This window comes from Canis aureus, chromosome 24 (assembly GCF_053574225.1).
Source record: "Canis aureus isolate CA01 chromosome 24, VMU_Caureus_v.1.0, whole genome shotgun sequence".
Taxonomy (NCBI): Eukaryota; Metazoa; Chordata; class Mammalia; order Carnivora; family Canidae; genus Canis; species Canis aureus.
This window is the reverse complement of record NC_135634.1, coordinates 7,123,960-7,146,314: the sequence shown is the minus strand read 5'-3', so window position 1 is coordinate 7,146,314 and position 22,355 is coordinate 7,123,960. Positions and strand designations below refer to the sequence as shown.

The following is a 22,355-nucleotide window of genomic DNA, read 5'->3' as shown; positions in this document are numbered from 1 at the left end:
GTGAATACTCACAAAAGACCAACTCAGAAGAGAAGGGCCTTAATGGTAAGGTGGACATCCATTGGCCTCTTTTTCCATCTCCCTCAGAAGTTGAAGCTGCCATCTGGCCACTTTGAGCTCTTACTGATGTTAAATAAATAGGCCAAAAAATTACTATTGTGGCTGGAGTGATTGATCCTGACTATGAAAGGGAAATTGGGCTGCTATAAGGCAAAGAAGATAAAAACAGAATGTGTCTATAAAAGCAGGAAATCATCTGATCTGGCTTTATAGTTCCTCCCATGTCCTGTGATAAGCAAATGGATCCACACAGACATTTGTCCACGAAATGTCCACAGAAGCATTATTCATAGTAGTCAAAAAGTGGAATCAAACTACTTGCTCACTAACTGAGGAATGGATAAACAAAATGTGGCATATTTTGATATATTCCATACTGAACTGAAAAGTATTCAGGCAGGTAGGCATAAAAAGGAATGGGTACTGGTCATGCTACAACATGGATGAAGCTTGAAAATGTTACTCTAAGTGAAAGAAGACAGACGCATAAAAAAAACCCCACATATGTGACTCCATTTATGTGAAATGTCCAGAACAGGCAAATCTCGAGAGCCAGGAAGTATATTAGCAGTTCCCTACTTTAGGAGGCTTGGGGTAAGTGAGAGAGGGACTGCTAATAGGCACAAATTTCTTTTTGGGTGATGTTTTAAAACTGATGGTGGTGGTTGTTGTACAACTCCGTGAATATACCAAAAACCATTGAATTGTACATTTTAAATGAGTGAATTGTATGGTATATGGATTACATTTCAATAAAACTCTTTCAAAAAAAGGCCAATGGAAACTACAACAATTCAATGGACATGGCATTATTAACAGCTTCAGGCCTTTAAAAATTGAAATTTTGAGTTGCCTTATAAGACAAAGCACTATGATTAATTAGCCATGGGGCTTGCTTTATGGGAAGGAGAAAATATGGGTTACTTCATTTTGCTGCTCACATTGCTGCAACTTTTCCATTTCTCCATCCTTTTTTTTTTTTTTTTTTTTTGTGTGTGTGTAATGTCTTACTTTCTGACACTAGAAGATGCTCAGGCTCTTCTTGTATTTTCTGTGCCATTTTCATTTAGTCTAATTACTGATATAATTAGGTTTATGTCTACAACATTGATATTTGCTTCCTATTTTCTCATCTGTTTTGTATCATTTATTTTTCCTTTCTTGCTTGCTTCAGGATTTAACAAATATGTATTTTTTATTATTTCATTTTCTCCTCTATTAGCTCTTCAGTTAAATCATCTGTTATTATGATTTTATTGGTTGTGCTTGAAATTATAAAACATATCTTTGATTCATTATAGTCTTCTTTAGATTAGAATTTTACCATTTCTCAAACAATAAGAGAAATTTACATGAGTTCAATTTCTAGGACTGCTTCACTCTCTTATGGTATTTTGTTATATATTCTACTTTTACATATGTTACAGATCACACAAGATATTAGTGTTGTTTTAAAGAGTCAATATTTATTTCTCTTTACCCATATATTTACCCTTTTAGGTACTCTTCATACCTTTTATAGTCTCATGCTTCTCTCTGGTAACATTTCCTCTTCACCCTGAAGATTTTTCTGTACTATTTCTTATGGGCACACCTTCTGGCAGCAGATTCTTTGAGGTTTTTTTGTTAGTTTGTTTGTAGGTTCAAAAATATCTTTATTTTGGCTTCAGTTTTGAAGGACACATTCACTTAGTATAGAACTGTACATTGATGTTTTTTTAAAATTTCATCTTCTGACTTCCATGGTAATTTAGCATTCTTTCCTTCTCTCAAAGATTATATCTGTGAAGAGTTGTTTTATAATTTTTTGGCCAGTTGTTAGTTATTTACATAGGATCCCAACTACTCTATTATAGCCAGAACTGAAACTCTTCTTTTTCTTGACTTTTGCATTGGCCATAACATAGGCCATTTCTGTAACAGAAAACTTTTGCCTCATTCTTGATCTTAAAAAGGAAAATATTTAAAATGCCTCCAGTAAGTATGATGCTTACTGTGTCCTTTATAAAGTTGAAGAGGTTCCCTTCTATTCTCATCTTTCAGAGAATTATTTTTTTTAATCATAAATTAGTGTCAAAATCTATCAAATGCTTTATCTAAATCTGTTGAGGCAGTATGATTTTTCTCTTGTATTTCATTATTATAATAAATTTCATTGGTTGATTTTGGAGGGTTAAACAAGCTTTGCATTTCTCAGATTAACCATGCTGAGGAATATACTTGACCACGACATGTTTGTTTTATAGATTACTTTTCTGGCTTGTATTTACCTGGTTTATTTTTCCCATTATTTGATGTTATAATTTCTGTATCTTTTGTTTATATGTGGTTCTAGTAAACAACATATTATTGGATTTTTAAAAGTCCAATCTGGGAAATTGTTAACCCTCTACTATGAACATTAAGACAATATATATCTTTTTGTTTCCAGAAATCTTGGAAAGCAAGCAGACTCTACTCCTCCCCATGAGGTCAGTAGACCTGAGGCCTCCACAAAGTTAGAAGTCTAAAGGGTTTCCTCCTCCCACCTCCTGAGGCTGCTATGAATACTTTCTTCCCCTGGAATTACAAGAAGTTGTCTAAGACCCATCCTCCACTTTTCTGTATCATAGAAAAACTGCTCATGATTCAGAGAGTAGTTGGGAACCAAAAATTTAGAATACCATTGACCCAAAGTCCTGTGAACATTTTTTATAGATTTTATTATCTTTTAATATGAAAATAATACTTTTTTAGTGTATCAAATTTAGAAAATATTGAATATACAAAGAAGGCATTGAAAATACTTACAATGCAGAGATAATCAGTGTGTGTCTGTTGCTTGGGGGACATGTGTGTCCTTTTTTTAGCAAGAAGGTGTCAAGGATAGGTTGCTAGGGAACAACTAAAGCTCATCTTTCTTTCTGCCTGAGTTTTAGAAGTTTGCACTTGGCCAGTTAGGCCATCAGAAATAGCAACCAAGTTCATACAGGTCTAAGCAATGGACATCATATCAGGACTGCTGCCTGGCCACGTGATACATGTAATATATTTATATTTCCATTATAAGATATATACCGATTTTAGAGATGCTAAAATGTGAAAAAGAATATGTTTTAGAGTTGATGAAATACAGTCATACTTTTTAATTGAAAAGTAGCAGGTAGACTAGAAGGCTGTATTTCCATCTGTCTCTTTTTAAATCAATTCATCCTTCTATTTTGTATATGAATAAAAATGCCTCAATAATATCATGTTGGTAAAATTTGAGCTGTTTTAACTTTCTGTTTTGCATTTTTAACACACTACTTTTTAAATAGTGGATATGTAATGACACACAAAAAATAAAGGTATTTTTCTTAAGCAAAACAATTAGAAATCAAAATATCAAATAGCAATAAGGGGAGAGGGAGGCTATTGAAATGTGAGCTATTTTTTTCTGGAGTTTATGCTATTCTTGTGTTTATTAAGTAGACTCACTGGAAATGCGTGCCATATTTTTCAGCCACAGACAACTATTCCTATACTTCTATCAGAGTGAAATCCATATCATCATGCTTGTCATCAGAAAAGTCATTTACAGAGGTGGAAAGTCTAAGACTATGTTCTAGGAGTTGGGAAATATGGTGAAAGAAGAAGAAACTGAGATATGAAAAAACGTTAAATCATAAAATTATTCCCAAATCCTGGAACACATGAAAGATGAAGTTGAAAGATAACAGATCAGAGGGGATATTTGGGAAGCTGGGACTAGAATCTCCTCAGTGGGGTAACTGAACAACTGGTTCCTGAAGTAAAAGAAAATTCGAGGAATTAAAAAAACAACCACCACTGATTCTAATTAGTATCTTCAGAGAGACACTATAGTTACTTATGTATTATCCTTACTTATGTATTATCCCTCAGCCTTCCAATTTTGAGAAGAAAATATTATTAACAACAAAAACAAATTATCTTCTCCCTCTCATAAATTTTCCCACCCACCCACATGCACTGTTTATTTTCCCCTCCATCTACCAGCCTTACCTCCTTCCTTCTAAGGGCTCACTTGATCTCCTGCTGAGATTCTGATTTTTTTTCCAGGCACATAATGTTATAAGGAAAATTTTATATGAGTTCTAATATGACTTCTCTGGGTATCTTTATTGAGATTTGGTTTGGAAAACACATTTTCTTTTTTCAATTTTCTCTTTGTAGATTAAAGAAAGGTAGCTTTCTCTCTCCACTGAGAGTTTATATGCACATTTATATAATAAAATATAATTTAATATTTATATAATTAAATTAAAAAACATTGAGTATATGCTTGGCACAAGCTAAGTGCTTTATCTTTTCTTTATAGAAATGGAGGCATAGACTTAAACATATTTAAACAAAACAAAACAAACAAAAAGACTAGCCCAGTGTGGTAGAAAGTACTAAATTCACTGACATCCATGTGCTCATCTACATTTTCCCAGCTCTCTTTGCAGTTAGGTTGGACATACTATCTGATGAAAAGTGACTACTTCTGGCCAGTGGTTACACATCCAAAGTGTCCTCCATCCACATGCACTCTTCCTCTTCACCTGTCAGGTGGATAATGAGAGTACATCCTTGCAGCTATTAGAAGGCAACAGTTTGGTTCCCCGAGTCACTGCTTGGAGGAGAACTGCCCTACCTGCATTGTCCCATAATAGAAGCAAGAAATATACTTTGACTGTGTTAAGCCCTTGAGATTTAGGGAGTTATTTATCACTAAAACTAATGCTTATGCCTCTGACTAGTGTACCTTCTCTCACATAGCTCGTATCTATACAAGGTGTAGGACTAGAACCCAGAACTTCTGGGTTTATTGTCTGTGCTTTTGGAGAGAAAGTACTGAACTCAGAAAAGAGAAGAAAAGAAGAGGAGGAAGGGGAGCATGGACTTGCTGTGAAAATGAAGCTAATGGGACCTGCCCTGGAATGGGAGTGAGATGCCCTGGTTAAGACAAACCTGGCTTGTCTACCAGTTACTATTGTGTTCTCGTGGGCAACTTATTTACCCATTCTGAGCCTAGATCATCTTGAAAAATGAAGATAATAAGCACAGTAAGTGGCATCCAGTAGATAATTTAGTAAGCAAATATTATTTATTATAGTTATCTACCCATGATAAGAGTAAAAATAGTGATTGTAAATGTAGATATAAAAATATCATGCTTAATAGCAGCACACTGATGTTTATTTTGTAGTGAATAAGAAAATGAGTGGAAATGTCATTATAGTGCAAATTAATATAAAGCATAATTCAGAGAAATAGAGACTTTAAAATTTTTTTTCTTTACCAAGAGCCATATAAAGCCTTGTAATATCTACACAAATTTAGATAATGCAATGAAATGAATGCATCTCACACTGGTATAATTGAGAGTCATTATTTTCAAAAGCAATAGGACAATTATCAAATGGGAAAAATCTTAAAATTATTCTGCTACTCTATTGTAATATCAATATGGAATTTATGAAACACAGCCTTTTTAGGTGGCATTGGAATATTTGAGGATGTGGCTGTCAGAGTGGAGTACTTTTCAAGAGAGGCTTTAAAGAATTAGAATTCCAGAGATATATTCAAAATGAACATTAATCACTTGATATTCAACTTGTATTACCCTATGTTCATAATAAGAAATGATTTGGAATTCTGAAATACAAAGGTGCTTCATGAAATCTCATTTTATTTTCTGACTAATCACAGTGAGCCTGAAGCAATTCATTTTCTTTTACTTAGATAACCTCTGCTCTCATGGCCCCAGCTGCAGCATTTCAAAGGAGAGTAGAGAGAAGAGGTTATGGAGGTACTGTTGTGAGAAGCTTCGTCCTCAGGCTGTGTGAGTCTCAGTCATGAAGAACTCTTGCCTTGAGCAACCTGCTTGCATGATCTGGCTCCCAGTTCTAAATATGGTTTTCTGAGTGACTCTCTAATAATCCCAATGTAGTTCTCTTGACCTTTGAGGTTTGATGACTCTGTTATCTGCATCAGAAATGGGAACCCTTGAATTGCCACGTGTACGGACTTGTGAGAACAATGGACTACAATATCTGAAACGTCACAGTTCTGGAGATATATAAATTAATTTCTTTAGGGATAGGTTAGCGTTTTCTATATATTCTTAAACTGTAGTCTGTTGAGTTTGTGTTTATCTGTATCGGGACTTGTCCCTCAGCTGGTAGAACTGCCATTAGCTGTGTCCAAGTACCCTGAGCAGAACCTATTGGTTTCCAAGAAAATGACATCTTGAAATATATGGTTTTGATATTCATTATTATCTTGAATATTTCTTAGTGTTAGATTTCTCATTTGTAAACTATATACAACAATACTAGCAATAGGGTCAACATTTGCACATTACATATTAGAACAGCAAAAAATGTAGGTTCTCTATTTTCCAAATCCAATTTCATCTTGCTCTGGATTCTCCAATCCTCTTGGTAGAAGACAAGAAAATACTAAACTTTCTCACTAATTATTAAGTCATCTCTTCCAACCTACAAGACTCTTTCCAGCTATGGATATATGGATAAATATTCAGACCATCTAAAGTTTGAATCCTCCAAACATCTGTTGCTCTTCTCTCAAGTTTTCTCTCTCCACTTTCTTTCTAAGATACCATCTAGATGACAGGTGACAGTTGTATGCCCCGAAAGACTGACTATACAAACAGATGATGACCAGATCATATATTAAAAATAGAACTCTGAACAGCAACCTGCAGCAACCTGCCCAGAAAACCAACCCCTTGTCTATAATGAATGACTCAGAAAGTCAGCCTGTTGTTAAGTCAGACTTGCAGGAACCCCCTTGTTAACTATCTACCCCAAATGGCCAGGAATTGACTTATAAGTAATAGCTCCCTTAGATTTTGTCCCTACTGCAAACTTGGGATCAACCAAAGAAAACCATATATGCACTCTAACAATCACACAGGATGCCCCACTTTTAGCCTACCAACAGCTTCCCCTCATCAACAGCCTCCAATCAGGGGATACCTGAAAGACTTCTCTTTCTACCACTATAAATCTTTCCTATTTCTTTGACTGCTGTTGAGTCACTGCCCAGATGACAGTGGCTAATTCCCTTGCTATAGTGAGCTCTGAACAACAGGCATTTGCTTTTCTTTTTAATTAGCATTTTTTCTTTCTTTCTTTTTCTTTCTTTTTTTCTTTCTTTCTTTCTTTCTTTCTTTCTTTCTTTCTTTCTTTCTTTCTTTCTTTCTTTTTTCTCTTTCTTTCTTTTCTTTCTTTCTGATTTTATTTATTTATTCATGGGAGTCACAGAAGGAGAGGCAGAAATATAGGCATTCCCCAATCCCAGGACCCTGGGATCATGACCTGAGCCAAAGGCAGACACTCAACCACTGAGCCACCCAGGCACCCCACTTAGTCTTCATTTCCACAGCTCTCTCTCTCTTTTTAAAATATTTTATTTATTTATTCATGAGAGACAGAGAGAGAAAGAGAGAGGCAAAGACACAGGCAGAGGGAGAAGCAGGCTCCATGCAGGGAGCCCAATGTGGGACTCGATACCGGGACTCCAGGATCAGGCCCTGGGCCGAAGGCAGGTGCTAAAACGCTGAGCCACCCAGGGATCCCCTCCACAGTTCTCATAGCATTAGTAGGGAGCAACCAATCTCATGCTATCCTTCCTGTGGGCACCTACTGATCTCCTGCTGAGATACAGTGGTTGTCTCTGGGCACTGCTCTTATCTTTGCTGCCTCTGCCAATAAAGTATCTGTGGCTGGTGTATGTGTAGGTCTGTCCACTTGGCATAGTGCGCCACCCACCTCCCCGCCCCCGCAGCTAAGTTGGCCTCACCTCAGCTCTCTTGGTGTGTAGTTCTTTGGAATCTCAGTGGAATGCCCTATCAAGTGCCTGCCTAGGCTGTGGGGCCCACAGTTTCTGCTATTGCTATAGGAGTTTCTCACTCCTTGTCTCAGTGGCTCTTTCCAGGCCAATTTGGCTGTTAACTTTCAGATAATTCCCCACAATTTGTAGCATGTGTGCCTGTTCCATTATAACTGAGATGGGCATGGGGAATTTTTCTGCTCTCTCTCTGCCCAAACATACTACAGCACCGTTTTATTCTTCTGTGCCTGCCATGTTAGCTTGAGGGTACCCTGCTAAGCAGTTTCTAAATAGTAAGAGGCCTAAAGGTCCCTTTTACCTTGTTGTCCCTTTGTACTATCTGGGATCCTCCCCCTCCCTTCCCTTCCTTCCATTGCTCTCACTCAGAGGATCAGGTCCAGGGTGGTTGATGTACTACTTTCCTAGGACATGGGTTACACTTCTCCCCTCCTTCATGACTTACAAACCTCTTCTCTCCCTTGTACAGTCTGATAAGATCTTCCTCCTCTGCTATACCCTCATTTTTCCCTGCCTTGTGAACTTCTTACCTCTAGGTGGTTCATTTACTTCTTTTCCTTGAAGTCAATAAGCTTTATGATTAGCTTTAACAGTGAAGGAGTGCAGAAAAGTAAACCAGTCCACAGGTAAGGAGAAAAACACCAGAAAATATTTTAAAAACTTTTCCCATCACTCACCACTTCTGCTTATTCTGTAGTGTAGAAATAAGGGTCAACTGAGATAACGTTTGAAGAAATACTTTGTGATTATAAAGGGTAGGCAAACATGAATTGTTGTCGTTCTTTGAATAAGAATTTAGCCACTCAGTATTGTCATTAAAAGGGATTTGTTTCCTTCTTTTCTAAAAGTTCTTTTTTACCCCTGTTGTTTTTAAGGAGAAAGAATTCAATTTAAACTTTGATTTTTTTCCTCTATACTAGTCAATGGCCTGAGTTTATATCACTTTTCTTTAGGCCATTTTGATTTCTCCCAATAGAAACTAGAAATGTGAATTCCAGAGGTTTTCATGTGGCATTTTTTCCTCATAGGTTAGAGATAATGAGAGAAAGTCCATGAAGTAGATAGAAAAAATCTTATCTGTTAGTAGGCATTATTTCTTCACAGGATCTGGAACTGAATTTCAACCTTGAGGATCCTGACTCTGCTTGTCCATAAATATATGGGAGTGAGAATATTCTAAAGTGCTTCTAGGGGGACCAAGAGAGCCCTCAAAACAGTCCTATGTGAAGACAATCTGGTCTGATATTGAATAAAGACTAGAATTGGTATTTACATAGCACTTTATAATTCATGAAGTGTTTTTGTTTTTTCATTTGCTGTGTCTCACTTAAGCAAATGAAAAATCTTCTAAGAGAGGTATTAGTATCATTTCCACTTTACAGATGAAATCAGACTCATCCTGGGACACCTGGGTGGCTCAGCGGTTGAGCATCTGCCTTTGGCTCAGGCCATGATCCCAGGGTCCTGGGATCAAGTCCCACAACAGGTTCCCTGCATGGAGCATGCTTCTCCCTCTGCCTCTCTCTCTGTGTCTCTCACGAATCAATCAATAAATAAAGTCTTAAAAAAAAAATAAAAGAAATCAGACTCATCCTGATTTTGACTATTAATTTAGTTTACTGGGTGCTTTATTTAGACAATTTCTTTACATTGAAATGCGAGCATTTAGGGAAATGCCAGCTGTGCTCACATCTTGACATCTAGAGCTTGGGGGAATTTCCTGTTGCACCTTTAAAACCCTTCAAGCTGAGACAGCTGTGGAGATGAACAATGCTCATATCACTCCTCATTGTCAAAGCTCACATGTGGAAACTACTTTATAGTCAACATAGGCCACCAATAACAACTATAAATATGCAATTTGGAAACAATGTTTCTATGGCAATGTATTATTTGCCAGAGCAGTCATTATGATAGTGCAAATGTGTTAACGGGTGGTTGGAGAAATCACACCTGTTTCTAAGTGGGTTGTAGTTACTCGCTAAATTTTCTTTTCTAAATTTCATTGCTCAGAATACATGTTCTTTGAGGATGAATTCATCATTATCACTTTAATCATTTATTATTTACTAAGTGCACATAATAGGCAAAAGGGGTGATTTGGGTTGGGTTTTGAATGAGAGGAAGAAGTTGGCTTTGGGAACGTGAAGCAGGAAGCTTTTCCAAGCACAGGTGCCAGTGTGAGAAAAGGAAATATGGAGATGGGTTGTATGAAGCAAGCAAAGAAACTGAGAGGAGTGAATTTAAACTGAAAGGTCATAGGGAAGGAAACTTCTTACATAATTGAGAGTAGAAAGAAAGAAAATAAGAAGTAAGATGAAGGAAGTAGGTTGAAATAAGAAATGGAAAAAATGGAAGGCTAAAGCAGAATATGGGAAAGGGGATACTGTGAGATCATTCATTCATCCATTTATTCATTTGTTAAACCAGAACTGAAAACCTGTTATGAATCCAGGAATTCTGAGACATTAATAATCTTTCATGGGAAAACTGAGGCTCAGAAAGTTAAGTGAGTTCACATAGACAGTAAATAGTTGACCTTGACTTTGAATCAGAGTCTGATTCTGGGGTCTGTGTTTTTTTTCTGCCATGCTGATGCTCCTATCCCCACAAGAGGCATGTTTTTTTTTATCATTTTGCTTATAGATTTTTACATTTCCTGAATTAAAAATATGTTTGCAAAGAAGTAAGTATGTGGGGTTCTAGGTGCTAGAGAGATTGAAAATACTGCCAAATTTGGGAAGAAATCATTAGTGAGAATAACTTTCTGGTATTTGTTTCACAATGTATATGTATATCACATTATATGGTTCACATATGTACAGTTATATTTATTAAGCATTCCTTAATAAAACAGGAAATAAGAGAAAGAATAACTTTGACACTGAGTGGTGTAAACTGCTGGAGAGAGAATGTGTTGAGGGCATCTTGGGATGATTGAACAAGATAGCCAGGATGCTCCAGGAGCTTGATTTATTGTTTGTTTGTTTGTTTGTTCTCCTTTTATTCATTGGTAGATATGCAAGATTTTTGAAGAAAAGTCTTATTGGTTACATATTTTAATTTAATTATTATCATATCTTTATTCATAAAGTATGAAGGTGGCTTATCCAATTACAAAGCTAACATTCAGTATTTTTATGAGCTAGACTCTTGACAAGGTATTATTTGAATAGACTAGACTCATTTTTTTTAAGTTGATAAAAAGAAATGTCCTCCCAAAGAAATTGTTTTCAATCTCAATGCAGTGTGTCAACCTGACAAATTAACAAAGCACATCAAATAATGTAACACTGGAGATCTAGAAGCATCAATATGATCTTCACAGCAAATTGCCAGAAGAATTTTGGTGCTCTTTAATTTAAAAACTCAGTATATTCTGTTATCTATCACTGACCTTGACTGAAGTTTCAAGCAAAAATAAACTTTTCATCTTAATTTCCTGAAGTAATTTTAAGAGTAGTTCAGAAGGGCCTAATGGCAAAATGAAGTGGAAAGAGTCATTTATCTAAATAAATCAGCTCCCAATTTCTCCCATGTCTGAACAAATATTTTTATAAATAAATAGAAGACACTGTCTGCTCATTTCATATTATCTGTTGGTCATTTTTCATTGTCTATGATAGCTCTATGCTTGCTAGAGGAATAGCTTAGCTCCTTTGAATCAAAGTTTGGCTAATATGTAGTAGATCCCTTGCATACATGAGCACTTAGAAATCATTTATCAATCATATTTATGGGTAATCATAAAAATATGTAATTTATGTGTTTCCAGGTAAGTCACAGTCTGTTTGGTTGCCTACATCCTTGTAACATTAGGTTGTTAACTTGATGTTGTAAAGGTGCTCTTCTCTGAGATGCCAAATTTTTTCAGTGCATTGCGTACCTAATAAGGATCTTCTACGCACTTAGCATTATACATCTTGAAGTTGGAAATTACTAGCATTCGCTTAGGGAAGATTTACAGTCTCATTTAGGAGGCACATCCATATAAATGGAAGCAAAGAGGTAACAGTTCAAAAATATATGTTCAAATGCCAAACTGTGTGACCCAAACAGTATGCACCAAGGAGACCATTGAGAGAAGGGAAAGATTGAAATCAAGTAATCCATGAAGGTTACTTGGAAAAAAATGTGCCTTGAAGACTGCTGAGCAATGGACCTAGGACACAGTAATGGGCCTAATGAATATTAGTTGAATGAATGGAGTAGGATTAGGGAGGAATAGTGGGAAGGGCATGAGCAGCAGGGAGAAGGGGTACTTCCTTCAGATTTTTGATGCTGGCTGGGAATCAGTATGTGGATTTCCACTTCTCTGAGACCTTTATTTTTCCCACATAATTGTTCTGTCTGCTCTCTTACTGTATTTCTGGCAAATTCACAAACCTCCTACCTCCTGTTCAAAAGATGTCCATGTATTTCCATGTGTATAGTGGTTTATCTTTCAGCAGTCACTTCCATGTTGATTCCCTTCGCCTCACAGGGATTGAATTTATAAAATGCTATAAGCACCCCAGGCCTACAGTGAAGGAAACTGGAACTCAGAGATGTAAAGAAGCCAGCTAGGAAGTATATACAGTGACTATGTACACAGCTCCCAAATTATTGTTTTTTTTTATTGGAAGATCACTGAACAAAGAAGTCTCTGCAGTGAAATAAGTTTGGGAAGGACCACATACTCTCATCTTTGTACATTTTTACCCTGTTACCAATTACAGTGTTTCCCAGATCATCTGAGTATATATTTCATCTTTCTTCACCCTCAACATGGCTCTAGAATCTCTTCAAATTCTTGCCTCCACCCCTCTCTTCTATAATTTTTAAAAATTATATTCATGTCTTAAAAATATTACCTCCATATACTAATTTATCTGAATCCTTTTCCAGGATATTATGGGCCGAATTTTGTCCTCCCCAAAATTTATATGTTGAAATTATAATCTCTAACATCTCAGAATGTGACCTTATTTGAAAATAGGTTTGTTGCAGTTATAATTAATTATGTTAAGATGAGGTCATACTGGGGTGAGGTGGGCCCCTAACCCCTAATATGAGTGATGTCCTTGTATAAAGGGGAAATTTGGACACCTGTACACACCCAGAGGAGTGCCGTGTAAAGTTGGAGGCATTGACTGGGGTGATGCATCTATAAACCAAGAAACACCATTAGTTTCAGCAAATCACCAGAAGTGAAAAGAGAGTGTTTGGACAGATTATCCTTCATAGCTTGCAGAAGGAACCAACCCTACTAATACCCTGATCTTGGACTTCTGGCTTCTAGAACTGTGAGACAATAAATTTTGGTTGTTTAAGTCACTTAGTATTAGGTACTTTGTTAGAGCAGCTTGAGGATACTATACACAGCATATTCTATACTCACTTCTCCGGAATGTCTTCTGTTCCATTCCTCCACTTGTAACTGCTAGATTCCTCAGAGGTCAGCACAAATGTCACCCTGCCTTGCAATGCTTCCCTTGACTTCCCCAGCAAAACCAATTGCCCTCTACCATGGACTTCCACAGCACTTTTTAATTCCCCATTAGTCTGTAAACCCCTTGGAAATAGTCTTATTCTTCTTTGTATTCAAAGCACTTAACAGAATGATGGTCACCCTTAGTTAGGTGCTCAACAAATGTGTGTTTGAATGAACAGCTGAATGACGAATGGATCCCTGGTGTTTTTGCTCCTGACTTATTATGTGTCACAAAGCATGCAGTGGCGGTCATGCTGGCCCCCTGAGATGGCACAAATAGCTTCCAACAGAGTAAGTCCAAGTGTAGGATAAAGTGGTCATTAGCATCTCTTGACAACCCTTTGCTAGGGGCTCAGATGAGATCAGCGTGTTATAAGCACATTATGATGTGGTCCTATTGCAGATGCCATTAGATCAAAGCACCCGGGCTCCCACCATCCAGTTTCAATTTCATATTGACGCCTGGGGGGATGGAACTGCATATTGTAGAGCAAATGCTTCACAGTTTTAATTGGAACATTCAGAGCTCTTAATACCTGTGATGGATATCACAGTGTGAGATGTAGGAATTTTTAATTAGCACCTTCACTATGGATTTTCCTTCCCTCCATAATAAAAAAAAAAAGTTGATTTCATAGTTACATTGAAAGGAAATTTATAAAATTGTTTATGAGTTAAAAGTTACAATTGTTAATGTATTAGAAATGGATTTCGGATAAGAATGATGGAGAATTATGTATAACTGTTGTTATTTTACTCTGGTGTTCGTGCCTATTGTGTCTTTGAAAAGTGGGATCCCTGGGTGGCGCAGCGGTTTAGCGCCTGCCTTTGGCCCAGGGCGCGATCCTGGAGACCCGGGATCGAATCCCACATCGGGGTCCCGGTGCATGGAGCCTGCTTCTCCCTCTGCCTGTGTCTCTGCCTCTCTCTCTCTCTCTGTATGACTATCATAAATAAATAAAAATTAAAAAAAAAAGTGTATTTTGCTACGGTTATATTGTGAATTTACAAGAAAAAAAAAGCACCCATTTTTCTTTAGAATACTAAATTTTACTCCCAGGGTAACTGACTGTCCCAGTTTGCCCATGGGTCGTCTTGGATAATTGATCACTCCATTTGCATCCCCAGTTTTGGATATCTGTAGTTTGGAGATGCTAAAACTTCAATTCAAGAATATTTTTGAGGGGATCCCTGGGTGGCTCAGCAGTTCAGTGCCTGCCTTTGGCCCCGGGTGTGATCCTGGAGTCCTGCGTCGGGCTCCCAGCATGGAGCCTGCTCCTCCCTCTGCCTGTGTCTCTGCCTCTCTCTCTCTCTCTCTATGTCTATCATGAGTAAATAAATAAAATCTTTAAAAAAAAAGAATATTTTTGAGTACTTATATTGTACTACCTACCCTGAGAGACAGATAAAACGTAGGCTTCAGGTTTCAAACCTAGTGAACATAATGTGAGATATGCTAAAAGTCGTAAGTTATCACACAATCGGGTTTAGAAGGAAGTAGCTTTCGGACTGGTGAGCAGGGCATGAGGTACATTTTAAAATTGACCTAGAATAATATATAACTTTTAAAAAGCAAATATTTATTTATTTTTAAAGATTTATTTATTCATGATGGACAGAGAGAGAGAGAGAGAGAGAGGCAGAGACACAGGCAGATCCTGGAACTCCAGGATCGCGCCCCCGGCCATAGGCAGGCGCTAAACCGCTGAGCCACCCAGGGATCCTCTAAAAAGCAAATATTTAATGTAGAGAAGGGAAGAGAAACAAATATTGCTTTAGGTTGAGGAACATAATTTTCAATTCATTCATTCATTCATTCATTTATTCAGTTTCTTCATCAGCAGATTGTGAACCCCTTTAGAAGTTCACATGTATTTGGTAATTATGGAAAAATCATACTCCTTTAAAGATCAGTAAAATCCCTGGATGACATACCTTATTATCTAGTTTTTCAAAAAAAAAATTTAACTATGGTAAGAAAAACCAACACATTTTCCATCTTAAACATTTTTAAGTGTGCAGTTCAATGGCATCAAGTACATTCACATTGTTGCGCAACCATCACCAATATCCATCCAAAGAATTCTCCGAAACTCTGTACCCCTAAAGTAATAACTCTTTATTACTTTATTACTATTTGTCCTTTGTGATTGGCTTATTTCAGTAAGCCCAATGTTCTCAAGGCTCATCGATGCTCTAGCATGTGTCATAATTTCCTTCCTATTTAAACCTGAATAGTATTCCAGTGTGTATATATATATGTATATATGTACATATATATCCCATGTAATATAATATATTACATATATATAGAATAATATAATATATATATCCCATGTAATATATATATGTATATATATGTGTATATATATATATATATATATATATATATACCCCATTTTGTGTATCCACTTATCTGCCCATAGACATTGGGATCATTTCCACCTTTAGGCTATTGTGAATAATGGTGCTATGCATATAAGTGTACAAATAACATCTGGAGGCCTTGCTTTCATTTCTTTGGGGTATTTTCCCAAAATCTAATTTTTATCATCAACCTTATAATTAATAAGCAATTGGCAAGACAGAATGCACCAATGTTTATGGTGTTATCTCTTCAATACTGCAGTTGGCAAGGCTGAGGCTGTTGCTCTGTTGCCAGGTGGCTCCTGTGAGCCTGGTCAGTAGGAGCATCAGAGGGAGTGGCAAGGCCAGAGGAGGAAAAAGGACCCCCTCCTCCTTTTATTCCCTGTCGATTCCTTGCTTAGTTTCAGTCCAGTGCCCCCCTGGCCTCTTTCCTCATCCCAGGTTGGCTGCTCACTCGGAGCAGAAATTGAATTCATTTAGCCATTTGCTTGGCATGAACAAAACCAGCTGCCTGTGCTGTGTCAGGGGCATGGGACATAGAAAGCTGGTGCCCTCCACCTCAGAGACCTGGGCCCAGCCGAGGGACTCTCCCCAGAGGCAGCGACCCCCAGCATCTGCTGATCATTGCCTCCTTCTCAGAGATTACTTCCACAGGGCCTCTTCTGAGCAACTCAGTTGATAAGTTTATCCTCTAACTTTGTTCTTCTAGCCTCGGGGGCAGTACTTGCTTCCCACAGTTGCTACTTCCTTGGTATCTTAGAGTTCTCATTGAGCATTTCTGGTTATTTCCTTACCAGCTCTTTTGTTAACTCTCTGTTGCAACAACCAGCCTGTTCCTGTCTCCTGCAGAACTGCAGTGAGCGCGTCATGTACTATCTAATTGTCCTGATCCACCTTTTCCTCCGGCTTTTATTTTCATGTTCTCCAAACTCCATTTAAGCTTTGTGTTCAGGTAGTGTGTAGAATTTCCACAGTTCTGGCTGCATTTCGTATCATTTTAATTTATTTTTCTGAAATGTTTAGCAATACCACTGTGGCAATTTCCTACTTAAATTTCAAGTTAATGTCTAACACCTTTTCTAAAGAAGGTACAGCTCCCTTCCTAGAGTTGGAAAGTCTTCTAGAATACCCAACTGTACATAGGCCCAAATTAATTCCATTAAACTAATTCTTTTGGAGATCCTTTGATTGACCAGGAGGATAGGGATCCAAAATATTTCCTTAGGAACATTTAATAATGCTGGCTTTTTATGGTGCTTTTATTACTATTATTATTATTTTTATTATTTTTATCCAGATACATCAGAATACTCTTAAAGTGGGAGTGTTATACATCTTTATGTTTCTATATGTGCCTACCACCTGAACATTAGAAAATGATCCTAATAGGATCAAAGAAAAGAACTTTTTCCTGGACTGCACTCTGTTTCAGGCACTTTTATTAAGTTCTTCATATACATATTGATGTATTTTTCAACTCAGTATATATATATACTATATATATATATATGTCATCCCCATTTTATTATTCGTGAAGGTAAATGAGGCTCAGAAAGGACTTTAATATGAATATACCTAACTAGAGCCAACGTCATTGTCACAGACCAAGGCCTTGTTTCAATCTCTGATTCCCAAGTAGCACATGTGGCATCAAATAAATGGTTCTGATATTAAGGTTTATGAAATAAACAAATTGTAAATAAGGTTTTTATAAAAATCGCAAACTTTATGGAGAAAAGTTTATATATGCATATATATTTATATGTACACAGAAAATTTACAATATACACACCAATCATATATATAACAAGAATTGTGTGTGTGTGTTCTGTGTGTGTGTATGTGTGTATACATTCTAGGCATGATAGGCCTGAACTTGGCCTTATGACCTTGAACAGGACAGTTCATTCTCTCCATGTGAGTTACCTCATCTGTAAAATGGGGATAATAATATCTGCTTCATTGGGTTTTGTGAGAATTAACTGAATTTATCTTTGTAAAGTTGCTGGCACTGGGCCTGGCACAACATATTCAGTAAATGCCGGCTCTCTCCCCTTCACTTCAGACTACCAAGGCGTGAAACAAAATGGGATATTGTATGTGATTGTGTGCCATAAGCTGTAAGGATCTATACAAATTTAACATTCTTATTATAAAGCTGTATTATTAGTTGAGTCAAAAATGCAAAAAGTTAATTATTCTGAGAACAATGAGATGTGACTTTCAATTATTCCGGATGATGAAGAAAAGGTTTAAATGGATAATCTAAAACAAAAGACTGTTAGTTAACAGAATAAGCAAATTAGACTGCATTATATTGATATGTTATTATCAATTTCAACTCTGATTAACTGCCAATTAACATATGGTTGTTTCCAGAGATGAAACAATAGAGAACAGTGAACAGAGAGATGAAGCCTCCTCACCCTGAAAATGCTTATCTTTGCCCAGAAGTGACTTCTAACTTCCTTAGACAGGGTCTGGGGTGTGACCTGGCTGTCAATATTCTCCAGCGACCTTCCCAGGTAAGAGTTTTCAGCTTTAATCAGTCAGCTGGCCAGTCTCATCAAATGTTTGGTTTTATTTTTTTGTTTGTTTTGTTTTTTGTTTTTAAGTTTTTAAACTATTTATTTGAGAGAGAGTGTGCTTGAGAGAGCATGGGCAGAGGAAGGGCAGAGGGAGAGGGAGAAGCAGACTCCTTGCTGAGCAGGGAGCCCACGTGGGGCTCAATCCCAGGACCCTGGGATCCAGACCTGAACCAAAGGCAGATACTTAACCAAGTGAGTCACCCAGGTGCACCTCACCAAAGGTTTTACTACAATGTGATGTGCTGGTCTGTTTGCTCGTGGTTCCCTTCTCTCTTTCTTTCCCCTGTTCTGGCCCATATCACTGGAAACATCTCTTCCTAGGCTCCCATGCTACTGGCTTCCAGGTAGTTTTGGCTCATAGGAGGCATTGGCAGAAGCCTGGAAGGTGGGAGGAGGGGAGAAATGAGAGTATTTCTTCCCATTTCAACTGTCTTGGGTGACATCTCCAGAGCTGGCAGCAGCTGACTCTTCACGGCTCCAACTCCTTCCAGTAGTATCTCTCTCTAAGGTCCCAACCACCACCCCCTCTCCCAGTTCTGTCTTCTGCAGGTAGCCTGCCCTTGGACTCTGGGAACACTGTCCCTGCTTTTGTCTCTCCAGCCTTAGCCAATGTGGTGGCTTCTTGATGCTGCTCTTCCTAGTTTCATCACAGTCCCCACTTGCCTTCTCAACTCTTCGTCACCTTTGCAACCAATTCCTTTATTTGTTTCCCTTTGTTAAAGACAGAATTTTGTTTCTAGATTGAACACTGTGAAGCGTATGTGAGGACATTATAGGATAGATCCCTGAATATTGGTGGGAAGTGGATTGGTGCGCATCAGCATCTCGTTCCCAAACCAGCTCCCATAGCTTTGCCCTCCATTCTCCTCTTGGCTCCAGGAGACATCATATCCCTTCCTAGTGAGTGGATATATAGAACAAATATGTCCTTTCATCTTTAAAAATCACTGACAGGTGGCCATGCTACACAAGCAGCAGAAGGCTGAGAATTAATGACAGAATTAGTGAAGTAATCACAATGAACTTAACACAGAATGAATCTGCCATGTATTAATGATATGCCGAAACATCACCGTCCTGCTCTGGGGACTGGTGGGGGATTATGACTGGCTAGAAATGGCTCCTGGCTGACTGACACTATTTCTATAACTTTCACAATACCTAGCCAACATTTCCCAGGTTTTTTGTTTTAATCTCTGTTTGTTTTCTGGCCATTGTAAACAGCATCAATCTTTATGCTTTTGCCTTAATTCACTATCTGTTTTTATTCTTATTATAGACATATACTCGTATATAGATGTCTACTATTCTGACACTGACATCACATTTTGTGCTTCCATTCCCTCTTTCCCACCGATAAGCACAAAAAGAAAGTACACTTGGACACAGAGCAGCAGCCACATTGGTAGTGGTGCCAATGCTTCTGCCTTGCTTGGGTAAAGCCACATATCAGTCACAGGCATTATCTCATTTCATTTTCACAACAACTGCAAAGCGGATAATATTAGTATCTCTATTTTCAATTTAGTCTCTGAGAGGTCAAGTCGTTAATCTAAGGTTATATGCCCTGTAAATGGCAGGAACTTGATAACCACTCAAATTTGTCTGACCCTAATACAAGATGTTCTTTAGGAATTTCTATAGGAAAAATGGCATCAATACAGGTAAAAGGTGACAACTTTAGATAAAAGAGAACTTCCAGATGAAATGAAACACTCTTTTCCTTTTATGGTCTCCACCTAAATTCCTCCTCAGGTCTTACTCTCTTAGGTGACCCAACAATCATGGCACCACTTGGCTCCTGAAATCAGATGGCTAATATCCATCTTTCTATGTGATTCCTTTCTCCCATTTATGAGAGTTTGCATAATAATGAAGGGAGTTCTTCATGGGCAGGATCCAACTGCACACCAATTGCTCGGTGGCACAGACAACTGTATTTCTACTTTTCTCTTCTTGTCCCTTTCAGAAGCAGTCTAGCAGGGAGTGGAGGAGCTGTCAGCAGACCCACACTGTTCAGCTATTCTCAAAATCCATTATTGAAGTCAGACTCTTTCCTCCCTCCTATTCAGAGGCTTGCTTCCCAGCTCTAAAGAGAAGGAGGTGGAGTGCTCTGAATTCCTTCAATTACTTGTCCCTAGGTGAACATGGTTCAGGGAATGTTAATGGTACCTTCTCTAAATACCTTTTGCAAGAGACAGCATGAGTGAGAGTCTGAATTCCAGACCTTAGGGGCTCCAGTCATGCTTGCCAAAATGTAGATTCAAAGGATACCCTCCCCTAATGCTTGCAAAGCTACCCCCTAGTACCTGAATTTCAACTCTATTTTTCAAAAAGACTATCCCCAAGCTAAAAGAGTTTTCTGTATTGATTTGTCTTTCTCTCTTGTATTTTTTTTCAAATTGTTTCTGCAACATTCTAAAATGCATACGTGATGAAAATCGTGTTCTCTAGGTATTTAGTTGCTTATCTTCTCTAGTCCACTAATAAAATGTGATAAAATGAGCACAATTATATTGGATGGGGGTCAGTTATTGAAGCAGTTCTTGAAATATATTTTCCCCATTCCAATTTTTAACTGCTAAATATATGTTTTAGAATCTAGTTAAATTCTGCTTTCCAATCCTCAAATTTTAAATTTGTAGAATTATGGGCAGAGGATCATCTTTGAGAGAGATGAGAAAGTTCCCCTTGAAAACTACGATGGAACTGTAAACCATCTTGTTTGAGGAGGAGAGAAGTAAATCAGTAAACTTCACCTCTTCCTTTTCGTTTCTTCCTCCATTTATACTTCTTGGTCCCTTTCCATATTTATTCCCCACCCCTGATCACATTCTGCAAGAACATTATCAATAAAAGCCTTTAAAAAATCTTTCACCAATGATTACTAAATTATACATCTTCAAATATGATTTCATAAAACTACTCTTAAGACTGCACAAATCAAAGTAGTCTCTTAAGACAAAAAAGATTAAATTATCAACATATGTCAAACTTTAAGAGTTAAGCTACCATGTATGTAAGTCATAGAAAAGCTTTGTAAAATATGGATATAAAATTGAATTTAAGACAAAGGAATGATTAGGCTTCATCAACTATTTCTGTATTTCAAAATGTGCTGTGCCTCATAAAGAACTGAGTCTCTTTGAGATATCGCTCCCATATATTTTCCTTAGAAAAACATTCTCTTCTGTCTTATTTGTTGGTAAATGAACATTTCCTGACCTGAGAACAGGAGAAAAGGACCATAAGACCTGACTGTCTTCCATGTAGTTAGTGTCTTACTTCTGCAGATGAATCATCTACTTGAGTATGGCAATGGTAGTCTGCCGGCCAGGGATTGCTGTTTACAGGTTTTCATGTAGACTGAGTCCCTCCCAGTCCAGGTTCTGTATTCCTATAGTCTCCTGCATGTGGCATCTTTCACCAGCAGAGCCAGCAGACCAATAATGGGTTGCTACTGTAGCAACACCAGGTCCGGAATGAGTATGTGAGAGGTGAAACTACTGGGAATTGACACATGGACAGAATTGTTTGGTAGCAACTCTCACCTTTAGGTGCCCTCCTTCTTCACATTTGACAAGCCCAGGGTATCAGCCTGTAGGTTTTACCTTTTAAAAGATTTTAACTTTTCCCAGTAATAGTCTGCTCCCCTAAACAATCCAAATGCATTTGACGTATGAACTACTCCTTAAGGGCCTTCTAAGGAATCAGGGAAGTAAATTGAGTCTGAGGATTGATAATAATCAATGAGTTGCCTCTTGCAAATAGCACAATTTTCTTTTAATTTGATTCACTTAAACAAATATTTATTGGCATGTAACACATACTGGGGACTGTGTTAAGTTTGGGTATATACTAATAACCAGGAAGATATGGCCCCAGACCTCACAGACCTGAAGTTAGAAGTGGGCATAACGCTTGAAACACAGGCAGTATGATTAAGAGCTTTGATAAAGGACTTTGGCCAGTCTAGTGGATCCAGGTTTGTGGAGGTAACAGGG

The 22,355-nt window shown here is 37.7% G+C and overlaps 1 long non-coding RNA gene across 4 annotated transcripts in view; it reads left to right on the top strand.

Moving 5' to 3' along the window:
- Positions 1-22,355, top strand: part of LOC144295700 (uncharacterized) — a 153,347-nt gene that overhangs the window by 39,693 nt on the left and 91,299 nt on the right. For all 4 annotated transcript variants that reach the window (XR_013362785.1, XR_013362783.1, XR_013362784.1 and 1 more), the window contains exon 2: positions 18,143-18,288. This is a non-coding gene — a long non-coding RNA (uncharacterized LOC144295700). The remainder of the gene's footprint in view (positions 1-18,142; positions 18,289-22,355) is intronic.